The sequence below is a fragment of the Balaenoptera musculus genome, chromosome 14 (genome assembly GCF_009873245.2).
Source record: "Balaenoptera musculus isolate JJ_BM4_2016_0621 chromosome 14, mBalMus1.pri.v3, whole genome shotgun sequence".
In the NCBI taxonomy this organism is placed as follows: Eukaryota; Metazoa; Chordata; class Mammalia; order Artiodactyla; family Balaenopteridae; genus Balaenoptera; species Balaenoptera musculus.
Genome location: NC_045798.1, coordinates 36,852,766 through 36,880,386, shown reverse-complemented (window position 1 = coordinate 36,880,386; position 27,621 = coordinate 36,852,766). Strand labels below are relative to the sequence as shown.

Below are 27,621 nucleotides of genomic sequence, written 5' to 3'. Positions count from 1 at the left end.
ACATACAGGGTCATGAGTAGATCTCACTGATATTTAAGAAAAAAATTAAAACTAACTGTGTCCATAGTGTTCAAATGATCACCTGTTGTACACTTACAATACCTTACAATTTTATTTATCAATTATACCACAATAAAGCTGAAAAAGCGTGGTAAAATGAAACAGTGATATAAACTATGAAGAAAATGAGTGTTAGCAACATAAAAAAGAACAGCCAAGAAATGTGAAAGACTTAAACTTTATACTAGGCTGTTATTGGCCTATTGATTTCAGCAATAGATGGTGAGTTCATGAGAGTCACGAATGAAATAGGTCTTTTTTATTTTACGCCCCTCTTCCCCCATCTTCACCCCTAGCACAGTGACTGACAAAAAGGCACCTGATAAATGCTTAATGCGTAATTGGTTGATGTGAACCAAGTAATTTAGATTTATCCATCTAAAGTGGGATGGGCTCTGTCAGACCTCCACTGTCTAACTGTAAACACACGCCCAGAGGTGCAGGATGGCTATCAGGTGGTAGAGAAATGTCACTAGCCGGGACTTATTCAATATAGTCTAAGATGCCTAGGAAGGATTTGAAGTTCTTGAACATCTGAAATATCAGAGAATGTAAAAGAACACCTATATATAAATATATATGTTTGCAGGAGGCAATAGAACAAGAACTAGCTTAAGTATTTAAACTAGTCTGAACAGTAAGGTTAATGCTAGGAGGAAGAATTTAGTCAAGATTAGTATGGAGAAAAATGGTTAATAGCATCTTTACTTTTTTGAACCAAACATGAATAAAAGCAGAAATATAATTTTTCCTTGGAGTATTTTTTCTAAAGCGGTCATAGATTCTATCAGTCTTGTCACGATCCCTTGCAAACGCAGAGCTGTTAACTGGGCAAATTCTTGGCGGCCTCAGGGGCCTCTCTCAAACCTGGAATCTAATCCTCCCTTTCAGCTAAGCCTTCACTTCAGATGCCATGGTTCTCTCACTGCTGTTGGGAAAAGAGAAACGTGTACACGCAGAGAAAGGCAGCTGAGGTGTTGCATGGCTTGCTGTTCTCCAGTGTTTTCTTAATCCACTAGGGTCTGCTGCTTTTCCTTTCAAAAGAGAAAAAAAGTCAGCTGGGAATAAACCCACAAGCTATCTAACTTTCTTTTTACAACATTGGAGATTTTAAGGTAACCAGTGGCTGGCAAGCAAGCAAGCACTGTGTTCCTTAACTATAGATTTTGGGGACCCTGACGGTCTCACGGGGTGCAAAAGTTCCTTGACCCTGACCCCTAGCTCTGCAGAGTGGTTCATTGATCCAATATAACACTTTTCTGCAACCACAGGGAGAGTACTGGGCTTCTCTTATGTGCAGTGACAATTTCTTTCTCTGAGTGCAGGTGGTGTGAGGTGCTGAAGATGGAGAAATGCCTCTACAATTTTCACAAATGAGGGAGCAGCAGGTCAAGAAGAGGGAGCCCCCAGTTCTTGTCACCAGTGCTATCGCAGGTGACAGCCTGTTCCTATGAGAGTCTGGCAGTTTGGAGGTAGCTGTCGGTGGGAAGAAAGGGATAAATAAGGTGACTTTTGAAATTCCTATCTAGCAGAAATTTTTCCTTAGCCAAATGAAAAGATGGGAAACACCAATTCCTGCCAAATGTAGTGGCCATCTTGGAACAATGAGATAAAGCTGTGCATTCATTAATATCTAGGTTTTGTCATTGTCGAGGCCAGGTCCTCAGCTCCACATCTCCATGGGGTTGGGAGGGTAGAGGCACCTGAGACAGGTGCTAGCTACCAGGCTGGAGAGGACAATCGGGCAAGCTAATGTGTTACGGTTACTAGTCTGGTCCATAGACAAGCAGCAGAGTTATTAACTGAGTGTGTGTTAGACGTGCAAAATCTCATCCCCTGATGCCCCCCGCAGGCCTTAGGGAATTATAATCTTCATTTTAACAAACATAATTCCCATTGATCTGCATGTACACTGAAGTTTGATATGCAATAATTCATGGTATTCAAAGAACTGGGCAAGTTTATACATGGTTTTAGAGAGCACGACCATGTAGAGAGGAGATCCAGCAGGCAGAATGCAGTGAAGGAAGAGGTGTAAAGGGCGACAGTAATCCTGGAAGCCAGGCAGCCATTCTGATTGGCCGATGGCAGTAGGACGCCTGCCCCCTAAGGCCTGAGGGAGTCAGGGTTAGGGATAGGGGTTGAGGGGAGGCTAAGAAGAGCAGAATTGGGCCTTTTTCCCTCAGTAGGTGGTCAAGTTCTTGGCAGGATTGGTTCTCAGGAAGGCTAGACTTCAAGTCAAGACTCCATTACTAAGCAGGGCATCAGGAAGCTAGTGAGAGGAAATGCATCTTTATTGCAAACCTGTGGTTTTGAATATGTGAGCTTGAGAGGATTCTGAATTTGAGAATTTTGAAACTCAGAGTCAATTCAAACACCTCCAAGAACCCATCTTTGTCAGACCTGACAGATTTGCAGCAACTCTTAGTCATCAGAGGGTGTCTCTGCATCTCCTGCTGTACTTCCTTCTCTAATCAGGGTTGCCGCTCCAACCTGAAGGCAGGGGCCATCGGCAAGGCTCACAGGATCTGTAGAAGAAAAGGGAAGGAGAAGTAAGGTGGGCAGGAGATAATAAAATTCTAGGTGTTTAGAACCATTCCTTCCATCATAAGTACTTATTTTACTATGAGAATTTTCGAAGTATAAAGTTTTAGACAAGTCTTGTGAGAACAATTTGCCAATGATTGCTGGAAACTCAGAGAGCAAAGACGGTACCCTTAAAAGTCCTTTATGGTTGTTAATTCTGGACACACAACAGAAAGACCAAAGGAGCTTTTTTTTTTTTTTTTTTTTTTTTAGAAATTCACGTTCTTTTATTTATTTATTTATGACTGTGTTGAGTCTTCGTTTCTGTGTGAGGGCTTTCTCTAGTTGCGGCAAGTGGGGACCACTCTTCATCGCGGTGCGCGGGCCTCTCACCATCGCGGCCTCTCTTGTTGCGGAGCACAGGCTCCAGACGCGCAGGCTCAGTAATTGTGGCTCACGGGCCCAGTTGCTCCGTGGCATGTGGGATCTTCCCAGACCAGGGCTCGAACCCGTGTCCCCTGCATTGGCAGGCAGATTCTCAACCACTGCGCCACCAGGGAAGCCCCCAAAGGAGCTTTTAAAAACGGCAAAGTCAGTGTCCCACCCACAGAGGTAAGTATAAGGTACAACCAGAGTTGACAACCACTGTCTTGTGAGATGCTTGGCTCTCTTGGGCGGGCAGAGTAGTTGAGCATAAAAAACATTTTTTAAAAGTATCTATCTATGCACACACACTTGAATTTCCTTAAAGGACTCCTGACTGTGTAAATCAATAATAATAATAATATATTGTGGGTTTATGACATAAGTAGAAGTGAAATATATAACAATAAGGACACAGAGGAAGGTAGAGGGTAAAGAGAATTATATTGTTGTGAAGTTTGCTACATTGTTCAACTAATATTATTTGCAGATAAGCTATAGATATACACATAGTAATCTCTATGACAACCACCAAAAAATAACACAAAGCGTAATAGCTAAAATTTCAGCAGAGTAAATAAAAGAAGACAGGAAAGGAGATACAAAAAAAAAACAGTGACAAACTGAGATATACAAATAATTATATTAAATGTTAATAGACTAAATGCTCCAATTTAAGGCAGAGTTTTCAGACTAGATATAAAAGAGCTACATTCAGCTATACACTGTTTTTTAAAAAAACACTATAAATATAAGGCACTGACAAGTTGAAAATAAAAGGGTGGAAAAAATTTTTCCACTTAAACACTACACATAAGAATTTGGTGTGGCTATATTAGTATCAGACCAAGTAGATGGACCAGAATTGTTAGAAATAAAGGGAATAAAAAGACAACAAAGAAATAAAGAGGAACATTTCATCATGGTAGAGGGGTCAAGTCATCGAGAAGATGTAACAATCCCAAATGCTTTTGCATGAAAAACAGAGCTTCAGGACTTCCCTGGCGGTCCCGTAGTTAGGACTCCATGGTGCGACCCGGCATGGCCAAAAAATAAAAATAAAAAAAAAAGAGCTTCAAAATACATAAAACGAAAATTGGTAGGATTAAAGGAAGACACAGACAAAACCACAATGGTAGTTAGGGACTTTAACAACTCTCTCTCAGTAATTGATAAAACAAGGAAATAAAATCAGTGAGTATGTAAAAGACTGAAGCAACATATCCACCAACTTGCCCCAGTTGTCCTGGTTGATACAGTAAACGCAACGACTGCAGAGTATGCATTCTTTTTGAGTAAAATATTCATCAAGTTAGACTATACACAGGCCCGAAAACAAGTCTCAATAAAATTTAAAACACTAAAATTTTAAAAAATATCTATAAGAGAACAGACAGATATATTAAACTTGGAGGGAGAAGATACCTCTAGACATTTGAGATAAGATGATTACCACAACTGCATCCTGAACTAGCTAATATTCCTAAGAGTGAACACGGAAAGAACTATATAACTAATTTTTCTTACATAACTTTTTAACAATAAAGAATATACAACTTGATTTGTAGAACAGATTTTTGATAACTAATTATAGAAATGTTTATTACATAGTAATTCATAAAAAGTAATTTGTAAAACACAGAAAACACATTTTCAAACGTATCTTTACAAAATTCTACAATCTTAAACTATACCTGTTATAAAATTGGAGAAAAATCATGTAATTAAACTGTTGATTTCTTTATGTTAATTTAATAGTCCAAATAAAGGGAGAGATATAAGTGTGTATTTTGAGTTTATGCATTAAGACAAGGTCATCACACTGAAGTTGTATTTCAGGATTGTGTGTGGAGTGTGTGTATATGTGTGTACCTGTGTGTGTTTTCAGTTGCGTTCCCATGCCTTTAGGAGTATTAACACCCCTATAGCTTTATACGTATCATTTGTCTGACCTTGAAGGCATCCAGTATGGTTTCCTCACATTTAGAAAGATGTGCTTTTAGTTCATTTGTGTAAGAGAAGGCACATGGTTAGCTCTCAAGTCACAGCCCAGAGATAGGTTCAGGCATCAACTCTGCTCGCCAAGCCGTGAGACTTCAGCAAGCTTTGGACACAGTTTTGTCAGAGGGAAAAAATAAATGTCTGTATTTGGTAGGATGACATTAACATTTAAATAACATAGATATAAAGAAAAAAGCACTTTTTAAGTCATTAAATATATAAATGTCACTTACGTAACTGGAAACAGTGAAATCAAGATCAAATCTAATAACCAAGATTAAGAGAATTGTACATCCATACAATTGAATATTATGTAACCAGCAAAAATCATGCTTTTGGAAAACAGATAATGATAATGGGAAATGTCAATAATAAAAATAGCATGCAAAATGGTCAAATTTTAATTTGAAACACACAGATCTATGGAGTCCAGAGGTGTCACAAACTTCCCCTGCACCCACAGCTGAACACGTTACCCCAATTAGTTTCCATTACAATTAGCACATCCTTTTTCTGTTCCAGTTCCCACCAGCTTATGCGGAATCCTCAGCCTCCTGTGAAGAGACCCCCTCTCACATGTAGACCCCACGGGGGCCTCATATATGATCACAGCCCATCAATTCAGTCTGTCATTTCAAGTGACCACACTATCTACCTTTTGTTTTTTCTGCTACAGATTCACCTTGATGCTATTCTGTTCTCAGGAAGCTCCTTGAGAGACTTCCCTGTTGCCAGCACAAGCTCCTTAGGGGGCATTGTTTCCAGACCCTCCATGAGAGGACAGCCTTGGGGGTGGAGAACGGCTCCAGGTTCCAGTGGGAAGTGGGTGGAGTCAAGTCTGTGCCCACATTGTCGTCTGGCCCCAGGGGAGCACTAACTTTTCCTGAAACAGTTTCTCCAGCTTTTGATCCACACCAACTCTCCTCACTGGGGCCCAAAACCAACTCAAAAAGCCAGACAGAGCACAAATTCCAATCTCCTCCAGCCATATATATCTTCACTTAATGCCATGCACCAAAAGTACATAACCTAAGCCCTCTGTCCCTCTAATTCCACCTTTGCAGAAAACCTTAAAGCCCTCATGTTCATTAGCTTTGCAAAAAGACATGAGGCTTTTCCACAACCCTTTAACCCTTCCAGGTGGATTACAGCCTACCATTTCTCCTAGAATATACGTGCGTCTGTTACACCAGTCCTGGGAGTTTCTTCTTCATCATGTTCTTATTTTCTGACATATCTAGAAGGAACATTCAAATTTAATTCTATGATAACATTCCAGGAAAAAAAGGGAGTGAACTCACAGAAAAGAGAGAGAAAATCCAAGTTGATTTAATTTTTTACTACCATAGTTTTCTGTTTATTGTTGGAAATCTATATATAAAATCAATATATTTGTCTGTTTGTTTTATACAAAGAACCAAGGACATTTCAATCCCTAAAATTTGGCCATGTAAGAAATACAAAAGAAGGCGCATACCTGAATTTCTATTTATACCTCTCAGATGGCTATGTTTTGTTTTGTTTTTTTAATATATAAGACAGAATAATTCCTCACTCCTCGTGGATTTATTTGTTTTATAAAATAATTCACCTGGGGAAATTCCAATTCCATGGGAACATGACCAAACAAAATCATTCTTCATTCTAGTTTAGAGATGGCGTTCTGAATTAAATTTGCTCTAAATGTCATTTCAAAAGTCACTAAAAAAAAATATACATTTCCCTTTGCCATTTTAAATGTTGCAATTGACTCTTTAAAATACATACTTTCTTTTGGGATTACATTCTCATAAATGGTAGATTTTAAAAGCCTCAGAGTTAGAGTCTATAATGTGCTGGCTCATACAAAGGAAGAAATTTTAAATACAGGCTGAAAGGGAAGTGAGAGCATTTGAAGATTGGGTGGTGGAGTTACTGGATACAGTTTGCAAAAATCTGCACAACTTCTAACACTTAGTAGCCACCTACTCACCACAACAAACACACACACACACACACACACACACACACACACACACACCCTTTACATTTGCCTTCATACATCTCTGATCTTTACAAGGTTAAAAATGCCTTAACTATTTTTTTTCAAAGGGAATATTAGTGTGGACAAGGTTAAAAATGCCTTAACTATTTTTTTTCAAAGGGAATATTAGTGTGGACAAGGTTAAAAATGCCTTAACTATTTTTTTTCAAAGGGAATATTAAGGCTAACTCCTTTATTAGTGTGGAATGTGAATTTGAGAAAAGTATCACTAGCATGAGGGGGACAGTTCAGTATATTAAATGCATTAACTGCAGAATCAGACTAGTGAAGTTTGATTCTACATCTGCTTCTCCGATTTTGTGTGTGTCCTTTGGCAGTTTTCTTAGTTTCTGTCAACATCAATTTCCTAAACTATAAAATAGAGGTAATGTTGGTACCTGCCTCGCAGGATCATAGTAAAGATTAAAAAAAAGAATGCATGTAAAGTATCTAACACATAGTAAATACACTAGAAATGGTCATTGCTATTATATAAAGTACAATATAATTAAGGTTTAATATTTACACCACATAAAATCTGTGTGGCTTTTATACTGATAAAAGGTAAGCATTCATTTTATAAGTGGGGATTGGTAATGTGTGGATATTTTTAATATATCAGAGTTTAATAAAGAAGAACAATAAGAAAGAACATTTTATTAACAATCATCAAAAATTATCTTCCAGTATTTCTGCAATTGAAGTGCTTCGTTGTTTAAATTATCAGCAACAGGGTGATTTTTTTCCTAAACAAATGAAATTTCTACAATATTAAAAAGCCTATCATACATGTTATTATTATTCACAGTTTAATCTACAATTTATTATGGGTTTACTTTCTAAGAGGTTTATACATGATTCCTTCCCTTTTATTTAAAAAAGGGGACTTCCTGGCGGTCCAGTGGCTAAGACTCTGTACTTCCACTGCAGGGGGCATGGGTTCGATCCCTACTCAGGGAACTAAGATCCCACATGCCGTGCAGCACAGCCAAATAAATAAAATTTAAAAAATAAATTTTTAATAAAATAAAATAAAATGCTATCAGTTACAGCATATGCAATATGTCAGAACTGTTCTTCAGAGGCAACTCAAACACCAAAATGTTGCTCAACTTTTTAAAAATTAACACTGCTTATTTCACAGTTCTATAGGGAAAGGCACTGTTTTCTAGTGTATTTGCATAAACTGTCCCTATGACTTAGCTATGCATTTTAGAAAATGTATTCTCCACTCATCATCCTGGCAAGATAATTGAGAGTATACAGTGAGTTTTCAAATAAATTTTGGGATCGAAATAAAATGATAGCCATTTAAAGCCTCATTTGAGTCTTCACTGCTTATGTATGGTTTAAAATGTTGATTAGACGAGACCGTGTCGTTCCCCACCTGGCTGAGTTGCAGCCGAGTGTGGTCCACTTAAATAGAGCTTTGGCCAAACGTCAGAAACCATTTTGCACGTTAATTAAAATATGAGTGGCTTATTTGAAGACAATGTTAGGACTGTCTCCAGAATGGATAATTAATGATTCTTTACAACCATGGAGTATGCCATTTGAACAATAGCATCAAGAATCATTTGTTTGTCTACCTGCCTCATTGTACGGGCTGGAACAGACACTTCTAATATGACGTTCAGTTTAAGGTCAGAAGAACAATCTTAATCTTAGCAGAGCTTCCCAATTCCTACTTATTATGTTAAGAAGCAAGTGGTAAAGAAAGCTAATGTGTAAAGAAAACAGGAAAGGGCTGAAGAGATGTTAATTAACATGCTTCTTGGCCCATGATATTATTCCTATTATTCCATTCTTAAAATCCTATTAAGAGGAAATAATGGTTCATGGCAGTTTTTCTATTTCCCTCTAGTTGACTGAGTAAACTCCTTGACTGTGCTCAGTTGACCAGTCTCAAATCTCATTCTTTACCAGCTTAGTCACCACATCCATTTTGCTTCCTTCCTAATGTCTCTCAAACCTGTCTGCTGTTTCTCTCAGCAGCACTCCAGCTCCCCTGGATTTATTACCTCCAACCCAGCCTTTTGTGTAGCTCTATAATAATTTATCTTATAGACCTAAAGTCGCTTTCATTCATCATCCATCTTCTGTTTTCAACAACTTTCACCAGTTCTCTATTATCTATAGGCTTATGTTCAAGAGCACCTATAAATTGATGTCTATAAACTACTTGCCAAGCCCTGCCACTCCATCATATGCCAGACCATTCTTACTGTGCATTCTCACTCCCCTATTTCTACCCTAACTTGACCGTCCTCAAAATCTACCAAGTTAATTCTTACCCAGCTCTTATAGGTCAAATTACATTTCATGTCTTCAGTGAGCTATCACATGACCACAGTAACCCAATGTAATTGGCACTAATCATCTTTTCTACTGTCACAGAACATCTGGGGTCTTATATCTTTACAGCAACCCTATCTCAGTTCTCTCAGCAGATTAAGGATGTCTTGAGGACAGGTATGTCTTCTGTCATTCTACTGAGTAATCGAAATGAACATCATGAGACTAATCGATAACTGTGGTATTATTATCATTTTTTTAATTTATTAGCTTATTTGCCTAAAAGACTCCCTTAATACTTTACACAGAAGCAGGAACAGTGTTCAAAAATATAGACTCAAAAAGTGTTCTAAAAGAGGAAAGTAATGAGTCTTTCATCACACGAGATAATTAAAAACTGAACATGAATGGACTTTTGTCAGATATCCTGCACTGGTGTTAGACTCAACCTCAAAGTTCCCTCTAAGATAAAGAATCGTATCCTCAAGAATTAGAAGGAGGGAGGGTCTTTTTTCTCAGAAAGGTCTTAACAGTTAATTCCTGATTACCAGGAATTTAAAGCAGAGGCCAATGAAAGCACACTCATCATTAGCACACCTTGCTATTAAGTTCATTGTAAATATGACTGGGTTTTTCTTATTCCTTCTTTTCTGCAGACTTTTTTCTAATTTCTCAGATCCAGAAGAAATACTCTTCTGAACAATACAAAGGAAAACCCCTCTTGGTGTGGAGAGGGATTACAAGCGTGAAATAAAATTCATATTTTATGGCAAGACAAGAAAAATTTAAACAAAAAATTTTCTCTGCCCTTTGGCCTCCTCTGTCCCCCCTCTGCATGGTGTATGTGCATTAGGCATCGACCAAACCTCCCCCATGGGCAGAAATACCTGCCCAACCATAAAGAACAACATCCTCCTAGCATCCATAAGACAACTCCTTAAAGATAACAGTCTTTCTTGATCTTGTAAGGGGTCACATGGCGCTTAGATCTGGATTATGTAAGCTATTTGATGTACAGCCCTCTGTCTCAAAAAACTTCTATAACTGTGTCTTCTAATGGGTGGAACAGTTCTCAGAGCTTTCTTTTTTTTTTTTTTTTTTTTTAGATTCCATATATATGTGTTAGCATACGGTATTTGTTTTTCTCTTTCTGACTTACTTTACTTTGTATGACAGATTCTAGGTCTATCCACCTCACTATAAATAACTCCATTTCATTTCTTTTTATGGCTGAGTAATATTCCATTGTATATATGTGCCACATCTTCTTTATCCATTCATTTGTTGATGGACACTTAGGTTGCCTCAATGTCCTGGCTATTGTAAATAGAGCTGCAATGAACATTTTGGTACATGACTCTTTTTGAATTGTGGTTTTCTGAGGGTATATGCCCAGTAGTGGGACTGCTGGGTTGTATGGTAGTTCTATTTTTAGTTTTTTAAGGAACCTCCATACTGTTCTCCATAGTGGCTGTATCAATTTACATTCCCACCAACAGTGCAAAAGGGTTCCCTTTTCTCCACACCCTCTCCAGCATTTATTGTTTGTAGATTTTTTGATGATGGCCATTGTGACCAGTGTGAGGTGATACCTCATTGTAGTTTTGATTTGCATTTCTCTAATGATTAGTGATGTTGAACAGCTTTTCCTGTGTTTGTTGGCAATCTGTATATCTTCTTTGGAGAAATGCCTATTTAGGTCTTCTGCCCATTTTTGGATTGGGTTGTTTGTTTTTTGATATTGAGCTGCCTGAGCTACTTGTAAATTTTGGAGATTAATCCTTTGTCAGTTGCTTCAATTGCAAATACTTTCTCCCATTCTGAGGGTTGTCTTTTCATCTTGTTTATGTTTTCCTTTGCTGTGCAAAAGCTTTTAAGTTTCATTAGGTCCCATTTGTTTATTTTTGTTTTATTTCCATTTCTCTAGGAGGTGGGTCAAAAAGGATCTTGCTGTGATTTATGTCATAAAGTGTTCTGCCTATGTTTTCCTCTAAGAGTTTGATAGTGTCTGGACTTACATTTAGGTCCTTAATCCATTTTGAGTTTATTTTTGTGTATGGTGTTAGGCTGTGTTCTAATTTCATTCTTTTACATGTAGCTGTCCAGTTTTCCCAGCACCACTTATTGAAGAGGCTGTCTTTTCTCCACTGTATATTCTTGCCTCCTTTATAAAAGATAAGGTGACCATATGTGCGTTGGTTTATCACTGGGCTTTCTAGCCTGTTCCATTGATCTATATTTCTGTTTTTGTGCCAGTACCGTACTGTCTGGATTACTGTAGCTTTCTAGTATAGTCTGAAGTCAGGGAGCCTGATTCCTTCCTGACTTCAGACTATACTACAGGTAACACCTATCCTTCTCAAACTCTTCCAAAATATAGCAGAGGGAGGAACACTCCCAAACTCATTCTACGAGGCCACCATCACCCTGATACCAAAACCAGACAAAGATGTCACAAAGAAAGAAAACTACAGGCCTATATCACTGATGAACATAGATGCAAAAATCCTCAACAAAATACTAGCAAACAGAATCCAACAGCACACTAAAAGGGTCATACACCATGTTCAAGTGGGGTTTATCCCAGGAATGCAAGGATTCTTCAATATATGCAAATCAATCAATGTGATACAGCATATTAACAAATTGAAGGAGAAAAACCATATGATCATCTCAATAGATGCAGAGAAAGCTTTCGACAAAATTCAACACCCATTTATGATAAAAACCATCCAGAAAGTAGGCATAGAGGGAACTTTCCTCAACATAATAAAGGCCAGATATGACAAACCCACAGCCAACATCATCCTCAATGGTGAAAAACTGAAACCATTTCCACTAAGATCAGGAACAAGACAAGGTTGCCCACTCTCACTGCTATTATTCAACATAGTTTTGGAAGTTTTACCCACAGCAATCAGAGAAGAAAAAGAAGTAAAAGGAATCCAAATCGGAAAAGAAGAAGTAAAGCTGCCACTGTTTGCAGATGACATGATACTATACATACAGAATCCTAAAGATGCTACCAGAAAACTACTAGAGCTAATCAATGAATTCGGTAAAGTAGCAGGATACAAAATTAATGCACAGAAATCTCTTGCATTCCTATACACTAATGATGAAAAATCTTAAAGTGAAATTAAGAAAACACTCCCATTTACCACTGTAACAAAAAGAATAAAATATCTAGGAATAAACCTACCTAAGGAGACAAAAGACCTGTATGAAGAAAATTATAAGACACTGATGAAAGAAATTAAAAATGATACAAATAGATGGAGAGATATACCATGTTCTTGGATTGGAAGAATCAACACTGTGAAAATGACTGTACTACCCAAAGCAATCTACAGATTCAATGCAATCCCTATCAAACTACCACTGGCATTTTTCACAGAACTAGAACAAAAAATTTCACAATTTGTATGGAAACACAAAAGACTCAGAGATTTCTGAAATGCTCTTCCTAGGTTGTAATCCTCAAATTTGGCTCGAATAAAATTTTCCATTGCTTTCTTAGATCAACTGATTAATTTTTCATCAACACAAGAGATCATTGAAAAATCATAGATAATTAAATTAGATGCAGGTCAATGTTCCCTTTAAATCTTAGATTCCAGGTATCTTTAGACATACAACTGTGGAAACCTAAATACTGACAAAGGCATGGAAATCAACATATAATCTGAAACATAGCTGTACTCTAAGCTCTGTAAGGTCAGGGACTTTGTTCATCTAACTCTGCACTTTATACTCAATACCTAAGACAATTTCTGACACATAGCAGGCATTCTTAGGCATTTGTTAATTGAATGAAGGAAGGATTATGAATACATTTTACTTAGGTTGCAATTATTTTTATGATACTTTGATAAGCTTATGATAAGTTTCAGTGTCATTTATCATGATTTTAGTGACATATATAGTATTAATTTTTCTTATTTTTGTAGTGGAAAACTAGCCATGAGAAAATTTCCATTTCATATGATAGAGTTTTCTCTTCTCCTCTGTCAATCACACCAATTGCTTACCAGTTACAGCTGGATGATGCTGGACTTCTGAGTATCCTCTGTGTGCAACTCTCATATGTTTTTCATAGGCCCTTTGGCCTATGTGATTAATAATAATTTTTTATTAATTTTCCTTTCTTCCTAAGACATAGCTATTCTTGCTTGGCAGTCACTTGAGAAAACAGGGAGACGGGAGGGGAAGAAAAAGGAAAAGAAAACAGTCCTTTGTTCAAATCATCAAATTCTTAAAACCACCTCGCATCAACAGGAAGATGGTACATGCTAAAGAATTATATAAAGAATTATTATATAAAGAATTATATAATTGAAAGAAAGGGGACAAAGGCATTAAGAGAAAGGGCTCCATAATGAATCTTCTGGCAGGTTTCAGAGAAAGAGCAGCTGGGTCCTCATGGCAATAAAACATAGTGGAACCTATTGATAAAATATGGTGACGAGTGCTTTCAATATGTTAAAAAATATGGTCGTTCAACAAGCATATGTTTCGAAGTGCTAGAAGATGTTTAACTGGAGAATATAATGATCTGAAAGACTACATTTATGAGTCAACAATAATAGCTATATTTTAAATACTATCTTTCTTAGGACTTAAGAAATGAGGAAAGTTGTTTCTGTACTTGTAAATTATGCTGAAACCTTTTGTTTGTTTGTTTGTTTTGAATGACTTTAGGATTTTTTAAGTAAAGGGTAAAATTTTTAGGAGCTTGATACCATTTCACTTAATGCTATGATTTGAACATTTCGGCACTATTATAAAAAATGACCAAAACAAGGGCAGGGTTACAAATGTAAATGCCAGAGCTAATGATTGTGATACAAATATACTGTGGAAACAGCATGGCTCAGTAACTAAGCCACAGATTAGAAACAGATTTACCATTTAATTCTGATTTTTCTTTTGGGCAAGTTAGCTTTATTTCTTATCAGCAAACTATATAACACCACATTAATTTATCCAGGTGAAGAGTAAAAATGGTGCAAACAAGCCAAAATAGCTAATAACTTCTCATTATATTTAATTTTTAAATTGAAAACTGTTCAATTTTACATCAGAATAAGTTGAATATAGTTGCTATCTTAGAGTATCGCAACACCTCACAAATACATGATGAAATTACGCATAAGACATCTGAAAAGCTGTTTTTCTCTTTCTACTACCCAGTTCAACCCATCTCTGCAACAGCACCACCTATCCAACTAAGTGCCAACCTACATGGAAGAAGCTGCCTTTTTCTGTGTTGTCTGGCTCTTTGGTTCAAACACCCCCAAGTTGAAAGAAAACATAATTTTAAACTGAGAAAATATTTCAAACTTTCTACCTTTCATATTCTAGTCAGAATAAAATGGTGATAAAGAAATTAAAATCAGGGTCTCACAGAGACAGCTGACCCCCATGTTCACTACAGCATTATTCACTACAGCCAAGATGTGGGAACAACTTAAATGTCCACAGACAGATAAACAGCTTTTAAAAATGTGGTATATACATGCAATGGAATATTATTCAGCCTTTAAAAAAAGAAGGAAATACTGCCATTTGTAACAACATGAATGGACCTGGAAGCCATGCTGATTGAAACAATCCAGACACAGAAAGACAAACACTGGATGATCTCACTTACATGTGGAATATGAAACAGTTAAACCCATAGAAGTGGAGAGTACAGTGGTGGATGGGTACCAGGGACCAGGGGGACGGGAAATGAGGAGGTGATGGTCAAAGGGCATAAAGTTTCAGCTACGCAAAATAAGTTGTAAAGATCTACTATACAGCATAGTGCCCATAGCTAACAATACTGTTTTGTATGCTTAAAATTTTCTAAGAAGGTAGATCTTATGTCATATTCTTACCACCCACACACACAAATCATGATAATAATAATAAAGGAGGTGGGAGGAAATTTTGGGAGGTGACGGATATGTCTATAACCCTGGGGGTGACAGTTTTATGGGCGTATACTTATCCCCAGACTCATCAAGTTGTATATGTTAAATACATACAGATACATACAGCCCTTTACATGTCAATCATGCCTCCATTAAGTGTCTTCCTTTATTTTTTATTTATTTACTTTTGGCCACACCACGTGGCTTGTGGGATCTCAGTTCCCCGACCATGGATTGAACCCAGGCCCTCGGCAGTGAAATCGTGGAGTCCTAACCTCTGGACCGCCAGGGAAGTCCCTAATTTTAAAATTTATTTTTTTAAGTTTTTAAGTGTTTTTCCTAAAGAATGAAATGGTGATAACAGCAAAATACTTATAATAGAGAATATGGGATAGGGAGGGTGGGAGGGAGACGCCAGAGGGAGGAGATATGGGGATGTATGTTTATGTACAGCTGATTCACTTTGTTATACAGCAGAAACTAACACACCATTGTAAAGCATTTATACTCCAACAAAGATGTTTAAAAAAATGTTAATAACTGTTGTTACAGATGAACACATGTACATCCCTGTTTCTTCAGTTTCCCCATTTGAAAAATGAAAAAGATAACGAGGTTAAAAAACCTACCTATGAGCTAACTGTGGAGAATAACCAAGGGTATTGTCATTCAGATGCTAGCAGAATGCCCCCAAACACTAACTGTTGTACTCCACCTCCAAAACTTCCATTTTTCCATAAAAACTGGAATGCAGTGGTATGATATTTGTCATCAAGCTTTCTGGATGCAACAGTGGTATTTCACAGTTTCTGCAAATGTCACTATTGTCTGCTGATAACTGGAGTCATTGAACCATTTGGTGGATCTGGGCATTATCTAGTGAGTGTGTAACAATTTTAACTCAATGTTATGTAAACTGACATAATATAAACTAACGTCGGTTCAGTATGTATCTTATGCTGATGTATAGAGTCAGCAAGAGGGAGATTTTTAACTCTAGCTCCTGTCCTCTAGTACATTATAGATGTAAAGTAGTACATTACTCTAAAGGAACAAAACAGTAAGGTTATAAAGAGTGGTTTCTTTGTTAAATCTTATGCCTTATTGTTCATTCATTTTAATAAACTTATCTGTATTGATACCAACTTCTGAGCTTAAAACAGAAGATGCCAGGATAAATGAGATGTAGCCACTTCAATCAAGGAACTCTCAGGGAAGTGCAGAGATAGACATTTAAACAAGTAGGTACAATATAAGGAGTTAAACACTGTAACGGAATCATTGTTTTAAGTGTAGTGGAAACGGAGAGGGAGTTCATAACTAGATGTTAGGACATTAAGAAAAGCTTCACTGAAGATGAGGCATTTTAACTCTTCCAGCATCAAAATAGTCAGGACCAAGAAGGTAAAGTTAGTAAAGGGGAGAAAATTCTAGACAAGAGGAGCAGGGAGTGTGTGGGAAGAGGCTGATAGTGAGTTTTGATGCTGTTTTAATTTTTCTTTGCTCGTAGGAGAAGAAACAGAGAAAGCAATAGAGCCAAGAGATGTGAACTACAAGAGCTAAGATATAAGTTCAGAAAGGGAGTAACTTAAGGAAAGACTAAAGGGCACATCTGAGGCTGCCTAGGGATACTTTGTTCCAGCAAACTGGCCACGTACAGAAATAGAGGCTGAGGAAGTGGGGAAACTGCTTATGACAGAGACAAAATAATTAAGACATGAATCCCAACAGAATGAGTTGATCCAGAAACTTCATCCTAACTTACAGATGCTTCAAGCCGAGTGGTTCTGCAAAACACTAGGTAAATAACAAAGACTCCAGAAATGCAAAAGGATATAGGAATAGGAATAGAATAGGAATCTAAATATCATATAGAAAAAGACTATAAGGAACATCAAGAAAAATGAGTCTGTCAAACATGTATATTCTAAAGTTACATAATTCCAATGTTACTATTTCTGATGGAACCTAAATTCCTTTGGTTCGCACTTTGACATTTAGAGTGCTTTAAAATTTTCACCAAGACCCTAGTGATTCAGTCTCGAAAGCCGTAATTCTACAGAATGTATAGCCTTAATTCTTGGCTGTATTCTGGAGCTGCCTTGCTTCACGCATCTGACCTCCTGTGTCTGAGTTCAACCATGTGTAAGCTAGGGGCAAATCTCAGTGCGAACGCCTAATGTGGCTCAAGACGGGCCGCTGGAGTCCAATAAATATTGATTGACGGTAATAGAGACAGTACCACTCTTCTTAGATATGTTGTCACTCTGCCTGCAGGAAATCACCGACAGTCTGTGCTTTTCAGGACAGTTTCCATGGCAGCAGAAATTAAACACCAGAAAACTCGAAGCTACACAAAAGTCATGGGACAACATCACTCAGAACCTTGCATCATTCATGACTTTCTGTATTGTCTTGGCACAAAGAACAGACTGAGAATTTTCAACATGTCTGTGCTGTGAGCAGTAAAACTCTGGTGGCCAGGCCATGGCCCTCAGGGGATGACAGTCTTTCAAAGCTAAATTACAAATTCTTGGAGTAGAGGATGGTGAGGCTCATGGTCCCTTCTCAAGTTTCAGCCTCAGTCCAAGAGGGGAGAACTTTTCTGGACTCCTTGAAGCCGTACTGGAGAGAGGATGTCTAGACTCTCAGTACACTTCTTTGCACCTTCCCAGGGTTAGAATGGCCGATCTTATTGGGCAAAATTTGACATATTCATTGGGCTACATTATTACTAGTTGCGATACCATTCTCCAAAAGACATCTCTCATGCGCAGTTTCCTCCTGAACTTTCTCTTTCATCATGGACATTGCACTTGTGACTGCTTGTGTGCCATCCTCACTACTGTATCGATGGCCTTGACTCTGCTCTGAAAAGGGCCAGTTTTCTCTCCCTGTTTGTCTTCACATCCTCCTAAAAACGTGAGGACAAAGACAGATCTATTCCAAGTTTCACTTCATCTTTAAACCTAAGCCAAGACTTTTTTAAGTCAGCTTTTGCCAGTACTTTCCTGTCGTATATGATACTTACATTAATAAAATGAGCAGTTCATGATTCTTATGGGAGGGGTAAGTGTAATATCTGTATTTTCTGTTTAAAATTAAAATTATTGATCCAGTATATGACAATAGCAATAACAGCTAATACGCCAGGTATTCCTTTCAGCACTTTACACATATTAAGTAATCCACTCCTCCAAACAATCCTATGTAGCCAATTGCTATTATTAGAGCCACTCTAACTACACAGACATTGAGGCACAGAAAAGCTCAGTAACTCGCCCAAGATCCACAACAAGTAAGTGTCCAAGTCAGGAGTGTAAACCCAGGCAGGACTCAAGAGCCTGAGTTTTCAAATACAATACTATTGTATCTCTTCAAATACTACAGCATGAGTAAACTAAAATATACAGGGACTTCCCTGGTGGTCCAGTGGTTAAGAATCCGCCTTCCAATGCAGGAGATGTGGGTTCAATCCCTGGTCAGAGAACTAAGATCCCACATGCCCTGGAGCAACTAAACACACGCACCACAACTACTGAGCCCGGGGGCTCTGGAGCCCGTGAGCCACAACTAGAGAGAAGCCTGCATGCTGCAACGAAGAACCTGCATGCCTCATCTAAGACCAAATGCAGCCAAATAAACAAATAAATAAAAAATTAAAACAAAGCCAGAATCAGAATCTACCATCTCCATAAAAAAATAAATAATAAAATATATGGAGATGGTGAACCTTATATAAAAATCACAGTATACGCCAAACATTTCAAACTTTTCATTTCAAACATTGCTGAAGTCCAGGCAAATGTATAGGATGGATGAAGACTTTAAAACAATGGTTAATACATTTGAAGAATACCCACAGGAAGCATGAAGGAATCTGGGGAGAGTTAAAAAGATGAGCACTGTACTTTCAAGTACCTTAAAAAGGTAACTGTGCCTCATGAAGGGTTCTTTGAACCTTTGGAGGCAATATTATGAAGTAAGTTGGAAACTTCGGCCACAGTTTGTTGTTCTGGTAAATTACGAAAATAATGTACCTCGATAATAATTCCTACGCTCGCCTGGATCCGGCTTGAGGAAGTTGAGGGGCCGTTAAGCGGCTGCGCCCTAGCTGCGCGGGGCCGGGCCGGACCTCGAGGGGTCCCCTCCCTTTGCCCCCAAAGTCAGCGGGGAACAGCCGCTGCCCGGCAGGAGCCTGGCCCCGGTGGATGAGGTCCTGACCCCCGGAAACTCCGACCAAAGAGCATCGGCAAGAACGGAGCTGGTCCCCACAAACCTCCCAGCGTCCAGGGGAGGGTCACACAGCGGCTCTGGAAGGATTCCTGCGAGTCCCTCTGGTTCACACCCCACTCTTTGACCCTCTCCTCTTCAGGTTGGACAATCGTTAAAGCCTCACGTCGAGGAGACAAAGCCGCAGCTGGACCGTGGTGGGTCCACTGAACCTTGTTACTAAGGGAAAATGCAGCCATGCTGTGTGAAGAGGGGGGTTTGTTGTTTGTTTTTAGTTTAAGAACATCTTTTCACAAAAGAATGATCGATACTGGCCCAAAGTAAACTTGATAAATAAACTGGGCATAGCGTTCCCACAGAGGTATTTGTTCTTTCAATACACAAAGAGATTCAAAAGTAATAATAATAATTTCCACAGTTGGTTTACTAGAGAGGAAATTTTTAGCCCTAATATCCATTGTTATTAGTATGTAAGGAAATGTGAATTCTACACTTATGGGGAATATTAACAGGTACAACATTTCAAAACCTTAAAATTCTCTTTGACCCAGGAATTCCACGTCTGAGTATTTACCCTAAGGAAATAGAGATGCGTAAATTATTTAAATACAAAAGTGAGTATTGCATCAGTAATATCTGAAACACTGAATAATTGGAAACCATATAAATCTCCAACAAGACGAATGTGGTTAAAAGAATCAAAGTATTGCATACATGTAATAGAAGACTATGCAACGATTAAACCAGGACTGGAAAGAATATTCAATAACATTGTACAGTTATGTTTAAAAAAAAAGGCAAACAGAAAACAGTGTGTACAAAATGATCTCAACTTTCAAAATGCAAATTTGTTTAAAAATAAGAAACACATAAAACAAAAAATCAGTAATACTCTGAGTCTTATGGGATATTTTTATTCTTTCTTAATGTTAATCTTGATTCTATAAATTTGCATCAAGTACACTTATTTTCCTTGACTTAAATAAAAATGATTATAACTTGGTAATGAGTTGCCTCTAAACATAATATTATATTTCAAAGCAAAAAATGTGATTGTAAAATTTGTCATAGTTTGTTTGCTCTTATAGGCTATTCATAAACTATGACATAAACCAAAAGTAATGTGAATTAAAATTGTGTGAGTTGCTATGGATTTACTGCTGAAAAGTAAGGCAAGAATAATAGACCAATAATGATCCAATAATGATCTTTAAGTATTTTAAAACAGAAGTCAATTCACTGAATAATATTCTTCAAAAGTGGAGGGAGGGCTTCCCTGGTGGCGCAGTGGTTGAGAATCTGCCTGCCAATGCAGGGCACACGGGTTCGAGCCCTGGTCTGGGAAGATCCCACATGCCACGGAGCAACTGGGCCCGTGAGCCACAATTACTGAGCCTGCGCGTCTGGAGCCCGTGCTCCGCAACAAGAGAGGCCGCGATAGTGAGAGGCCCGCGCACCGCAATGAAGAGTGGCCCCCGCTCGCTGCAACTAGAGAAAGCCCTCGCACAGAAACAAAGATCCAACACAGCCAAAAATAAATAAATTAATTAATTAAGAAAAAAAAAGAAAAAAAAAAAGTGGAGGGATATACTATGGACTAAAACTCAACCTTTAGTAAAAGAAAAGAACGAGAGAGAAAATAGAAAGGATAAGGTGATATAGAAAGGGTAAAGATCTTATTTTCCTTCCTTTTACACCCATAATGGCGATGTTGTTAATAAGTGTACCATAAAACTTCCCTTAATTCTACTCATTGAATCAAATGAGTTGTTTGTTTCCAAAACCTGTATCTGCAAAACATGTCCTCTGTGAATAAATACAAGGGACATCCAGAATTAATAGGCAAAATATCCATTTTCAGCAACCCAGAAATCCAGACATCTCCTTTTAATTACATATATCCATATCGATAGCAATATCGATATCGATACAGGTATAAAATGCTAGAGAAATATTTGTAAACAAGTCTTTTTGAATGCATTTGTGAGCTGAAAGAAGTAATGAGCTTAAACTAAAAACAAGTATATAATAATGGTGGGAACACAGAATTAAGTGGAAGAGTAGAGTCATGCACACTTGAAGCCTTTTGTTGAACCAGAGAAAGTCATGTTTAGTTTTTTTCTCATCTTGTGAGTCTTGAAAGTACAGAAGACAAAACAGAGACACCCTCTGCCTGGAAAATAATAGAAGCAACTCCTCCCTCTTGGCCCCCCTTCCCCTTAAACCAAGAAACACAAAGGGGGTTTGTGTGAGTTTGCAGGAGAGGAGGGAGGAAAGACCACTACCCCACCAGGAAAACTCAAGTCTTGGTGTTGATTCCAGAGTAAAAACACCTTCCCTGAGAATGAAAACCTTCAGTAGGTCTCACATGGGTTTGCAGCCAAATTTCAAATTTATTTGGATTTTCTGAAAAATTTCAGGCCAGGAACTAAGTGTAAAGTGGCCTCCAAGGATATACAAGGTTCTGATCTAGTAGCGGTGCTCACACTGGGAAACGTGGATTGGACAGAGAATTTCTAAGATTGACCCCTTGTGCGATTTGAATTTTGAAACGTCTGTTTATAAAATTTTTGAAATTAAGTGATCCTAGACTGAGAGTGTCTGTAGTATGTTCCTGGTTAAGAATTGCTAATAGATATATTCCCAGAATCTATGGATTTATGAAGAATGACTCTTTAGAAAATGTCACAAAAACTAGAGTCTAAAATAAAGACATTTCATAAACTAAATGCTCCCTACTTTGTAAAATAATCACACAGCAGCTCACTTGAAGACCTCATCTATTATGCTGAACCAGAGTGGCTGTTTTTTATAGTGATATGACCAATTTTCTTCTCATGCCATTCTTAATTTCTTTGGTCTCTGAAAGATAGCTTGGAATCAGAACTGCCTCTAAAAATTAGGAATGAAGGACCAAACACTTCAGAGGCCTATGTATTTACTTGTTTTCTTATTTTTAAAGAGCTCACTAGTTTCAGAAACAAAGCAAAACAAAAAACCTAAGGATGGAAAAGAAACATTCAGGCATGAAAGTACGTAATATTTCCGGATGCAAGAAGGATGTTGATACCTTTGCTTCAAGTTTAAAGTCCAATAAAGGATGCCTTATAATAATGAATTTTAATTTCAAGCTAACTGTAATGGCTTTACACATGCACACACACACACACATACACACACACCTTTGATTCGCAGAAGGTGCCAGAGTATGCGTAAGACAGAGGAAAACATTTGGAATTTTACATACACTGAGTGATGGGTCTTGGGGAAGCCAGGATATATGAAGCAAAGGGTCTTAAATGAAAAAAAAAAAAAAAAAAAAGAGTATCCACATGAGACAGCTGAGGTAGAAGCCTGCAATCCTAGCTGATGTAAAGAACAATGGCAGTTGAACTAGAGCAGCGTGTCCAGTCTTCTATCTGTGACTCTGTCAATTATATTTATTACCAGAACCCCTGAGTAAAAAGCTGGTTGTACATTTCTAATGCTAATTTGTCTGTCCACACTTTGGACAAGAGATAGCAAGGTGATATCTGGAATTGAAAGGTCTGTGTGGTTATCAGAAGACTCAGAAACACTTTTCTGGTGGACACTGGGTCAGGAAGAGGCCACATATGCTCAGCTATAGCAATAGTCCCTGCCCCACTTCACAGCTAGAAACATACTCTGTGGAGAGGAGCATGGAAAACAGCCCTACTCACATATAACGTATGCATGTCAACTGAAATATTATCCTCTTCAAATTGTACTCTTTTCAATTATTATATTTCTCAAAGCACAACTAAAAGCCAAGGGTAGGCAGAAAAAGACAATTAACATTAATACAATGCTTACTGCTTACCAGATACTATATTGGATATGTTTATTGTGTCATCACACTTAATAACACACTAGTGTCAGATTTGTATTCTTATTCCCATTTTGCATACAGGGCAAAGTGAGATAAATTGCCTAAGGTTTTTTTAAAGCTATAAATAGAAATGTAGAGATTTGAGTCCATTCCTCTTTGACTATAAATGAAGTGCGCTGTACAAACACAACAGCTGTCACTCATTGCTTGTATCATGTGCCGAGCCTACAGTAAATCAGTTGCATTGTATCCTTATAACAATGCTGTAAGTGTTCTTATTTCCCACTTTTATGGAGAAGAAAAACACTGTTTAAGAGATTAAGTAACAACCAAGGGCACAGAATTTCAATAGCTGGAGCCAAGATAAAAATACGTATCTGTGTATCCAAACTCTAAGTATTTATCGCTGCACTCTCCTTCCTCTGTATTTACAATTCTTGCCTGGAAACTTCTACTCACACTGGGACTTGCCAGATTATTAGCTTTGATCCCTTGGGACCTTAGGCTAACTAAGTAAAATAAGCTCACAAAATCTACGACATCTCATTGACCTCAGGAATTCAGCACCATGGTAGGGCTTATAACAGCCTGTCTGATAATAACTCCTGAGACCAACCTGTAGTTTTAAAAATTAGGGATTATTGGCTTCTTGCCATAAGGCAGGACACTCTAAGAAAAACCTGGAATGCCTCTCCACAAACAAAGAACTAGATAAGGTTATTATAGAATTTGGGCATGGGGGTAGGGAAGTGAGAAGTTTAGATAATTTTATTAAGCAATGTTTGGCTCAAGGTAAAGCAGATCTGTGTGTAAATACCAGTCCTGGGCTACAAAGTAGATTTGGGCTATGTTTCCTTGGAAGATACAATGTTAAGGTAAATAAGGAATGCCTTGTCTGGAAATCCCTTCTCTGGAATCTGCAGGACTGCTTCTATGCATCTGAGACTCAGATAATTCACGTAAGAGTAGGCTGTTCCGTTCTTAGTGAAATGGTATCAAGCAGCAAAGTTTCGGAGGGAAACAGTTTTAGTCTTCACAAAACTAAGTCCTGTCCTTCTGTTAAAGAACAAAATGAAGTTTTTACAGGTTTACAGGGTTGAGCAGGCAACTTTTCAAGACTAGTTAAAAAAATGCATATCTCTCAAGATAAGTCACGTCTCTTCTCCCAACTGCATCATTTCCCAGCACCTTCCTAGTTTAACACCGTTGCCACGGCCTCAATATCTGAGATCCCATGACAAGCAAAAGGACACTCCAGGCAGGATGTGGAGTGGAGAGCAGGAAAGGGAGTCACTGAGGAAGGTAGAAGGCTCCCTGGGGGGGCGGGCGGGGGAGCGGTGCCCAGCAATGGGCTCGGGGGGACTGGGAACCGATGGTATAGCAGATAGTCATCTGATAGGACAAAAGGAATAAATGCAAAGAAGGAATATGCCGACTTCCCTTCTCTCTGTGAATTAGTGGGAAGAGAAGAAGGAACGGTCCTTCACTGGAAAGTTCTTTAAGGGATGTTTTGGTGCCAAGGCAATGTTAGCTTCAGGTAAAAAGCAAAGGCAGAAAACACTGAAAAAGAAGATGAAAGTTTTCCTCATTTACAAAATTCTCCTAATGGAAAAAACTTCAATTCCCTGGAAGACAGTAAAAGGCACCTGGAACAGTTCTTTGCTCATGGGAAGATGGAATTATGAAGTTGCCTGAAAAATGGCAGAACGTAGTGGAAAAAATGGTGAATACATTGTTCAATAAAGTTATTGGTGAAAATGGAAAAAAAACCAAAAAAACACATAGCAGAAAAAAAACTGGCAGGAAAAATAACAGGAGTCCAGTAGTCTTTGGGAGGGAAAATGAGAGTAATGGCGGTTAGGGTTTGTGCCTTGGATTATCTTTCAACTGCACAAGGGTTTAAGACTTAGGGTGTTGGAGATGTAACCAGAGGAAACAATTGCATGTAAGAGGAGAGATTGCTAAGGTAATGAAATTTAGTTATTAGAGAAGTTTGTAGAATTCACCATTTCCCAAGTTACAAATGGAAACTCAAGAGTTATGCCCTGGATGTGACAGAAACCACTAGATGTCTCTTAACACTTGCTCTCCACTCACCCTTTCTCTCCTGTAATAGAACCTTCAATTTCAGTGGGGCACAAGGCTGTATAAATAAATACTACATTTCCCAGCCTCCCTTGAAGCTAGATGTGTCCATGTGACTAACATATGGACAAAAGGACACAAGTAGAAGTGGACTGTAGAGCTTCTAGGAAATGTCCATTCTGGGCCATTTTTTTCAATATTTTGGCCTGTGATGGCTGGAACCTGAGCCACATCCTGGACCATAAGGTAGAAGTCACGTGCCGAGGAAGGCAAGTCAGCAAACTAGAAGGAGCCCTGATGATTCTGTGAAGCCATCGTACCAGAGCTGGACTGCCAATCATTTTTCATGAGTGAGAAATAAGCATCTTATTTAATCCACTGTCATTTGTGGCTCTTTGTCACTCACAGCCCCATGCAATCGTAGATGACACATCGGTCCTTGGCTTTAACAGCAAAGCCCTAGGATTGGACATTGGCTTTGTTATATTGTGCCCCCCACTAAGATGCCATGTCACAAAACTGTGCATCGGTTACAGAGGCAATTTGAGATTAAAACATAATAAAATAATATTCTTGGACAAAAACATGGCACTATATTTAAAACACATGAAGATTGAATAAAACTGTCATGAGGCTAATTTTTTTTTAATTGGAGTCAATGAAGTATAGTGGTCAAGAGTGCACATTCTGGAAATCAAATCCTTTCTCTGCCACCTACTGTGTAAATGGGGCCAAATTACTTTCCTTCTCTTTGCCTCAGTTTCCACATCTGTAAAATGAGAATAATTACAGAACCTCTTCTCTAGGGCTGTTGTGAGAACCAAATGACTTAATATTTGTGAGATGCTTAGAGTAATGCTTGGCAAATAGTAAATTGCATTAACCAACCTACCTAACCTAAAAAAATATTTCATTTCCATGAATAGCTAAATTTAAGGTTAGACAATAGAATGCACTCTTTGATGAGGAGAACAAAGTTAATAGGAGATGGCACTTGATATTACTCCATACAGTAATGGAAAGAGAATTTATCACCCAAGAGCTATCCTTCCCATGGACCATTCCAAATATGTAAGCAGAACTGGCATAATTCAATTTTAGGGTTTGCAAATGTCACGACAACTGTCAATGAAATGGAAAACTCTGTAATATATTTAAAGAAATAACCTGAAGTATACTGAAGTATCTTTATTTCCATTAATTTTCTTGCCTCCCAATGCTGACTGCTCTAATTAAATAAGGAATAACTCTTAGTAATTATCTGATATAATTTTTCTATCTATATTTTGATATATAACTAGGTCATAAAATAAGTCTGGAAGTAATAGACTAAAATTTTAAAAGATCTTCATGCATTATTTTTAATTTCCTGCAAGAGGAAAAATTGCAATTTTCTATGGAACTTTCACAGAAAGTTAAAAATGTTACAGATATGGAAACCTTTCAACAGTTCTTTTAGCCTATAAATTTTTGGATAAACCAAACAGAGATACAAGAACCTCTTTTCAGGAAAGTAAGTAGGTTAAAACATTGTAATTGATGTAATTGTCATCCACGGTCAAGGATGCTCCTTTTCCCTCACCTTCCCTTATTGTCAGGTTTTATCTTTTTCCCTTGATATGTTATCTCAGTCTTTAAATGGCTTCTCTGCATACTGAATGAAAGTATGCCGGCCAGTTCAAATCTTTGTCACCACTCAGCATACTGAAAATAAATTTATAAATAGCAAGCTTGAAAGGTCTAGCTGAGAAAATACAAAAGCTCAAGGAGGAATCATGCAGGATGAGCAGCTGGCCTTTCTTCTCCTTGTAGAATTGCAGTTTATAAACTTCCTCTCTCTCTGAGGCTTTTGCACCATACTGGGAAACTTCCAAATATAACTCCATTACAGAGCCATCTGAAGAAGCTAAAAATCATCCATGCTGATCCACAGTGTAAAACGTATGACGTCCAGTATTTGTCAAAACATTTAACCTCTGCAGCCACTGAACCTGTAATGACAAGGACTAAGAACGGGTTGACAACAAGAGCACAATTAGTACTCGCTGGAGAAAACTGAAGGGATGTTTGAAATAAACCTTTAAGAGTAGAAGACATACTTTAAAAAAAACTGTTTTTTTGACATTTAAAAATATACTAGAAAATTTCCCACCATTAAATGCCTTAAGTATTCTAAAGTTTTGATTTTCTTTTTCCTTAGCTCACAG

General features: G+C 37.9%; 1 long non-coding RNA gene across 1 annotated transcript in view; it reads left to right on the top strand.

Moving 5' to 3' along the window:
* Window positions 1-27,621, top strand: part of LOC118906672 — a 76,858-nt gene that overhangs the window by 48,678 nt on the left and 559 nt on the right. The gene's annotated exons all lie outside the window — the stretch shown is intronic.